The sequence below is a fragment of the Scylla paramamosain genome, chromosome 5 (assembly GCF_035594125.1).
Source record: "Scylla paramamosain isolate STU-SP2022 chromosome 5, ASM3559412v1, whole genome shotgun sequence".
NCBI lineage: Eukaryota > Metazoa > Arthropoda > Malacostraca > Decapoda > Portunidae > Scylla > Scylla paramamosain.
In genome coordinates this window covers 562,501-570,000 of record NC_087155.1, presented here as the reverse complement: position 1 = coordinate 570,000, position 7,500 = coordinate 562,501, and the positions used below count along the sequence as shown (strand labels likewise).

The following is a 7,500-nucleotide window of genomic DNA, read 5'->3' as shown; positions in this document are numbered from 1 at the left end:
GAGGGAGGAGAGGAAAGAAGAGAGAGAGAGAGGGAGGTATGGAGGAGGAGGAGAGGAGATATGGACGGAGTTAAGAAGGGAGGGAGGAGAGGAGAGATGGAAGGAGTAGATGGAGGGAGGGAGGGAGGGAGGGAGGGAGGGAGGAAAGAAGAGGAGGGAAGAAGGGAGGAAAAAAAGCTCGCAGGAGGAACAGAAAAGTTTGATATCTATAAAAAAGAGAGAATGTTGTGGCCATTGTTGAGAGACAGAGAGAGAGAGAGAGAGAGAGAGAGAGAGAGAGAGAGAGAGAGAGAGAGAGAGAGAGAGAGAGAGAGAGACGTTTATTATAATGAGACGATTATTGCTCATTAACTGTTTACCGTCTCTCTCTCTCTCTCTCTCTCTCTCTCTCTCTCTCTCTCTCTCTCTCTCTCTCTGGTGAAGGTGTGTTATATGGAGTGTTCAATAATTGTTTAGTTGTCTATAGAATCGTTTTCTTGATTTATAGAGGGCATTAGTTATGTATTTTTATTATCATTATTATTATTATTATCATTATTATTATTATTATGGTGAAGGTAATGACACAGTTGTCATTTGTAAGGGGTAATTATTGTGAAGTGAGTGAGACATGACGTGAATGATACAAGTAAAGTGACGAATGAATAACTGAATGAAATGAAATGAGTGAATGAGAAGTAATATAAGTGAAGGAGGTAAGTTAATGAGTTAGGTGTGGTTTTCGTTCTGTATCCAAATTAATATGCACTGAAATATAATGTGAGTTTGGCTCGTGACCAGAACACACTTAGGGAGAAAATTAGAGTTATAGTGTTTATTACAGAAGTCATTGTTGTGGATTTTACAGGCAAGAGTTCTCAGTGATGTGCTTTTCTGCCTCTTCTGTTTATAACTCTTAAAAAATATATACATAAAATCAAATGCATAATGATAAGTGATTCAATGTTTTTCTTTTTTCCCTCGATCTCTTTCCTCTTCGTCTTGTTGTTTTTTCCTCTGTTACTTATTATTCCATTTTCTTGCACTTCAAAAAAATAAATAATGCTGGTAAGATATTCGCTGTTTACCATTTTTTTCTTGTTGTCTTTGTTCTTCGTTTCCTTATTTTTCTTCTTTACTTTTCTTCATTATATTGTTTCCACTATTTGATTTATTATTTTGTAGTGTTTCCTCTCTTTTGTCACGTTCTGTTTCCTTAGTTACTTTTCTCTCATGTTTTTTTTTCCCACTCCTTGTATTTTTTTTTTCCTATTTTTTAGTTTTTTTTTCTATGTTCTCGGTTTATATAATTTAAGTTGTTTATTCTTCCTAACTTTATTTTTAGTTTCCGTTCTTCTTTTCCTCCTCTTCCCTGTTTTCGCTTTCCTCTGTTTTCTTTCTTTCCTTTCTCGTTTTATCTCCATTTTTCTTTTTTTTTTCCTCTCCCCTTGTTCAATTTTGTTTCCCTATTCCTTGTTACTTTATTTCCACTTTCCATTCTTCCCTTTATCCAGTTCCTTGTCTCCCTGTTTCCCCTTCCATCTCCTTCCTTCTCCCTATTATCATCTTCCCCTAACCCTTCGTGTGTGTGTGTGTGTGTGTGTGTGTGTGTACGGGCGCCTTATGTAGGCTCCATTAGGCCTATTGACCCAGCCTATTTGTGTACATTAGTTCAGGCATGTACGTAAACTACTGCTGTGTGTAAGTAAACTGGGTATTGTGTATGTGTGTATGTATGTATGTATGTATGTATGTATGTGTGTAGCTGTAGGGAAACTTTGTGCTATTTCATTCAAATTTATTGTTGATTTATTTTTTATTTTACTTATTTATTTATTTTTTTTTGCTTGAAGGAAAATTTTATTCTATTTTTTTTACTTGTAAGGAAATTTTTTGTTAATTTTAATTAATTTTATTATTTTCTTGGGGTAAGTTCATTGACTGTTTTTTTTCTGTGTTTGTTTGTATGTCTGTCTCGGTCTGTCTGTCTGTCTGTGGTTGTCTCTTTCTCTCTCTCTCTCTCTCTCTCTCTCTCTCTCTCTCTCTCTCTCTCTCTCTCTCTCTCTGTGTGTGTGTGTGTGTGTGTGATTTCACATCATTCTTCGTATTTTTCCATAATAATAAAATATTCTTTGATTTTCCTCACAATTCCATCATAAACTATTGGGAAAACATTCACTCATATAATATATTTTCCAATTCTCTATAATATTTTCTTTGATTCATTGCGTCCATTAAACCCAAACATCATTCTTCTTCTCTTTACATCACGTAAACTGCTTCCCTTCTCCCATATACACAACCACAACCACCATCGCCGCCGCAACCACCACCACCACCACCACCACTACCACCACATGTCCACCCTTCCTTCTCTCAGTCTATTCAAGGCCATCCCAACAATACTTATCTCCATTAACTTCTCTCTCCTCCTTCCCTCTCTTCCTTCAGGCTATTTCAGGAAAACTTTTATTCATTAACTTCTTCCTCTTTTCCTTCAGTCTATTTCAGAACATTCCAGGAAAAATTCTCTCCTTTAACACACACACACACACACACACACACACACACACACACACACACACACACACAAGCTCAGATCACTAGCAGACCGCCCTAAGGAGACCTGACTAGTTTAGATAAGCTCAGATCACTATTGAACTACCTTAAGAAACCCAAACAAGCTCTAACAAGCCTGATAAGCCCAGATAAGCCAAAGCAAGCCCAATAACCCTCAAAGCTAGCGTCACAGGGCTAAGGAGAGTTGCATGCAAAGACCACAAGCCTGATGTAACCCAACACAATCCTATTTTTTTCCTTTTGTACATTTTTTTTCCCCTCACCACACCCTTTATCATAACCACACAAGCTCAAATCACTCTCCTAATAAGCCCAGACGAGCACACTGACTCTCATAGCGTTCAAAGTACATAACCCTGATTTAATCCAACATCTAAGCCCTTTATCGTCTAGTATACCCATCTTTTTACATCAGACCCTTTATCATAACGACATAACCCCAAATCATTCTTCTAGACACCCTTAATAACACGTAATAAGCCCAATAACCCTCGCAGCGTAGCGTCGGGGGTCTAAGGAGTGTTACATGCAAAGTCCACAAGCTTGATTTAATCCGTGTTTACGCCCTGCCTAGCCGCGCCTGAGTCTCCGGCGGCTGTTTAAGGCTTAGTGGGGCAGCGTCTTGGAGCGAGGCGCACGTGGAGTGAAACATTGGCTAGTCAAACACAAAGCGGCGATATTTCAAGCCCGGCTACTCTCTTTTAACTGAGGGAGAGGAGGAGGAGGAGAAGCAGGAGGAAGAAGAGGAGGAGGAGAAGGAGGAGGAGGAGGACGAGTAGAGAAAAAGAGGCCTTGTTCGTCCTTTTATTTTGTAAAATGTTTTTAAAAGGAGAAATTGTGAGGCAAGGGCAATTATTGTGATGTATCTGACCTAGGGAGAGGAGGGAGAGGGGAGACTGTGAAGGGAGCGAGGGAGAGGAAGAGAGAGAGTTATGGTGGGAGGGAGAGAATTACTGGTGGGAAGGAGAAGCGAAGGGAGAGAGAGAGTCATGGGTGGGTAGGAAGAGAGAGAGAGAGAGAGAGAGAGAGAGAGAGAGAGAGAGAGAGAGAGAGAGAGAGAGAGAGAGAGAGAGAGAGAGAGAGAGGTACAATGACATGCTAGGTAGATTGCGAGTCAGACAGCCTGAGAAAGTAATAGACAGAGTTGGAAATCGGTAAGTGTATGGTGTGTGCGATGTGGTCGAGGGTGGGAGGGCGCGGGAGGCGGGGCGGTGGGAGAGAGACTGATAAATATAAATACGAGTAAGTGAATAGGATAAACTGGTGGAGAGATAGATAGAGGAGTCAACAAGTGAATGAAAGACACAGATGCAGATACGAGAAGGTGAATGAAGTAAATTGGTGAATAGATCAATAGATAAGGAGTCAGTAAGTGAAATAGATTAACTGGGTAAGAAGTCTGGATGGAGAAATGAATAGGGAATCAAATGAATAAATGCGTTAATACAAGGAGTAGGTAACATGGAAGCTTGATAGATTGATTAGCCAATTAGTGAATAAATAACTAAATACAAAAAGAAGGCAAGGTAAAAAATAATGAAACGTAAGTGATTCGAGTAAACAGACTGATGAATAACTATATTAATAAACAAACATAAGTGAATAAACTTTTTCTCAGGCAGCGTGGTGGGTGACTAGGTGAAGCTTGGTAGTCAGGCCATTAGAGTCCAGTTGAAAGAGAGCCTCAAAAGAAGACAAAGTAAATTAATGAATAGGGATGACAGGTGGAGACTGCTAGGGATGTTTTCCTGAGGGACTGCCACGTGTAGGCCTGAAGGCTTCTTGCAGCTTCCCTTACGCCCTCAAAACGTATTCATATACGAGCAGATGCGTAAACAGTTATATATTTGCTTTTAGTAGATACACATGACATATAAGTAAGAAAACAAATATTTTAACTAAAGTTCGAAAATAATGAAGAACTATGATGATGAAGAAACTTTGTCATGAAAAAAAGGAACAGAATGAATATCAACGATTTTAAGATAGTGGATAGTGGTGGATAACACACACACACACACACACACACACACACACACACACACACACACACACATCACAAGAGGTAATAAAAAGAAGAAGAAGAAACTGCAATAATAATAATAACAGTACTGGAGAATATCAGCATAATTTGGATGGAGTGTTGCACGCAGCCTGCATGTTGAAGCGCCTTGGCCTCTCAGCAGGACTGTTTTCAAAGGGCACATAGATGATCAGTAGGATTCTCATCTCTAACTATTACAAGCTTAAACCCGTTATTTCTTATCCCATCTTGATTACTGACCTTGAGAATTTCGTTTGTTACCATTATTTACGTCACCAGTACCACAGAAAGACCTCATCAATCTCTTCTTAATCTTTTTTTGTCCTATCCTGACTACTGGTCTTGAGAATTTCGTTTGTTTACCGTTGATACATCGCCAGTACCACAGAAAGATCTCATCAATCTCCTCTTAATCTTCTTATCCTATCATGACTACTGACCTTGAGAATTTTGCTTACGTCACCCTTCTTGTATTCTCTGTGGCAATGAAAGACCTATCAGATCCCTCTTTAAACAGACGCCTCACTGGAGACAAGTGAAAGCGTAAATCTAACTTGATCAAGATTTAAGCCATTATTTCTCTATATAATCCTGAAGAAATCACTCTTAAAAATATAACATATACGTATATTTCATGAGAATCTCTCTAATGCATTAGAGAGAGAGAGAGAGAGAGAGAGAGAGAGAGAGAGAGAGAGAGAGAGAGAGAGAGAGAGAGAGAGAGAGAGAGAGAGAGAGAGAGAGAGAGAGAGAGTAAATTATTGATGTTTATCATATTTTTTTCCCATCATGTGCATTAGGGTCGCCATTCAGTGAGAGAGAGAGAGAGAGAGAGAGAGAGAGAGAGAGAGAGAGAGAGAGAGAGAGAGAGAGAGAGAGAGAGAGAGAGAGAGAGAGAGAGAGAGAGAGAGAGAGAGTAAAGGAGGAGGCAGTAGACACCTGCCGAAACGATAATTACTCCCAGTGAGGTGTGCAGCACTGTTCAGGGGGTGCTGTGAACTTATCATTAAACCCAGCTGTGACCTCACTGAACGTTTCCCTTTGTGTCTCACAACACAAGGGGGCAGTCACAGCCTGCCCTCTAAAGACAACTCTCTTCCTCCACACAAAACTACAAGCACCTAATAACACACACACCCTTCACTCAAAAATTTTAAAATCATCATGGCGACTCCTACACCAGCCTCGGAGTCCTCATCTGGGGAGGGGACCATAAATGTCCCCAGGTCGGACTGCCTTTCTGTCGACTACCCTAAGTGTCTTGACACCCCCCTCAACTTTTTCTTCATTAACTTCTGCAAAATTCGCGGTCTAAGATCTAATTTTCAATCTGTAGAACACCACCTCTCCTCTTCTAAACCTCATCTTCTTTTCCTCACTGAAACTCAGGTGTCTGAGGCAACTGACAGTAGCCCCTTTTCTGTTCCCTCCTACTTTCTCTATCCTCATTTTCGATCCAAAGCTGGATGCTGCGTTTATGTGCGCAATGACTTAACCTGCTCTCGTGCCCACGCTCTTGAATCTTCCGAGTTTTCCACCATCTGGCTACGACTACAGAGTCACTCTCATACTAAATTTATCTGTGCTGTATACCTCTCTCCTAACTCCTCTGATTATAAGAAATTCTTTGACTACTTAACTTCCAAAATGGAGCACATTCTGACCCTCTTCCCTTTTGCAGAGATCTCCATTCTTGGAGACTTTAATGTTCACCACCAGCTTTGGCTTTCCTCTTCCTTCACTGACCATCCTGGTGAACTAGCCTACAACTTTGCTATCCTCCATGACCTAGAGCAATTGGTGCAACATTCTTGACCTTTTCCTGACCTCTAATCCTTCTGCTTATGCTGTCACCCTTTCTTCTCCGTTGGGCTCCTCCGATCACAATCTCATATCTTTACCTTGTCCTATCGCTCCAATCCCTCGTCAGGATCCCCCTAAGCGAAGGTGCCTCTAGCGTTTTGCCTCTGCTAGTTGGGGGGACCTGAGGAGGTATTTTGCTGATTTTCCTTGGAATGACTACTGCTTCCGTGTCAGAGACCCGTCTTTGTGTGCTGAGCACATAACAGAGGTGATAGTGTCTGGCATGGAGGCGTACATTCCTCACTCTTTTTCTCGTCCTAAACCTTCTAAACCTTGGTTTAACACAGCTTGTTCTCGTGCTATACATGATAGAGAGGTGGCCCACAAAAGGTACTTAAGCCTTCCATCACCAGAATCTCATTCACTTTATATTTTTGCCCAGAACCATGTTAAGTCTGTTCTCCAACTAGCCAAAAACTCCTTCATTAACAGAAAATGTCAAAACCTTTCAAGATCTAACTCCCCTCGTGATTTCTGGCATCTAGCCAAAAATATATCCATTAACTTTGCTTCTTCTTTCCCTCCTCTATTTCAACCAGATGGCACCACTGCTATCACATCTATTTCTAAAGCTGAACTCTTTGCTCAAACCTTTGCTAAAAACTCTATCTTGGACGATTCTGGGCTTGTTCCTCCTTCTCCTCCACCCTCTGACTATTTCATGCCACGTATTAAAATTGTTCGCAATGATGTTTTCCATGCCCTCGCTGGCCTAAACCCTCGGAAGGCTTATGGACCTGATGGGGTCCCTCCTATTGTTCTCCGAAACTGTGCCTCCGTGCTTGCACATTGTCTAGTCAAACTCTTTCAGCTCTGTCTGTTAACATCTATCTTTCCTTCTTGCTGCAAGTTTGCCTACATTCAACCTGTTCCTAAAAAGGGAGACCGTTCTAATCCTTCAAACTACCGTCCTATTGCTTTAATTTCCTGCCTATCTAAAGTTTTTGAATCTATCCTCAACAGGAAGATTCTTAAACATCTATCACTTGACAACCTTCTATCCGATCGCCAGTATGGGTTCCGTCAAGGCCGCT

At 40.9% G+C, this 7,500-nt stretch overlaps 1 protein-coding gene across 5 annotated transcripts in view; it reads left to right on the top strand.

Annotated features, from left to right (window-relative positions):
• LOC135100385 (ran-specific GTPase-activating protein-like) overlaps positions 1-7,500 on the top strand; it is a 63,982-nt gene that overhangs the window by 5,682 nt on the left and 50,800 nt on the right. The window lies entirely within an intron of this gene.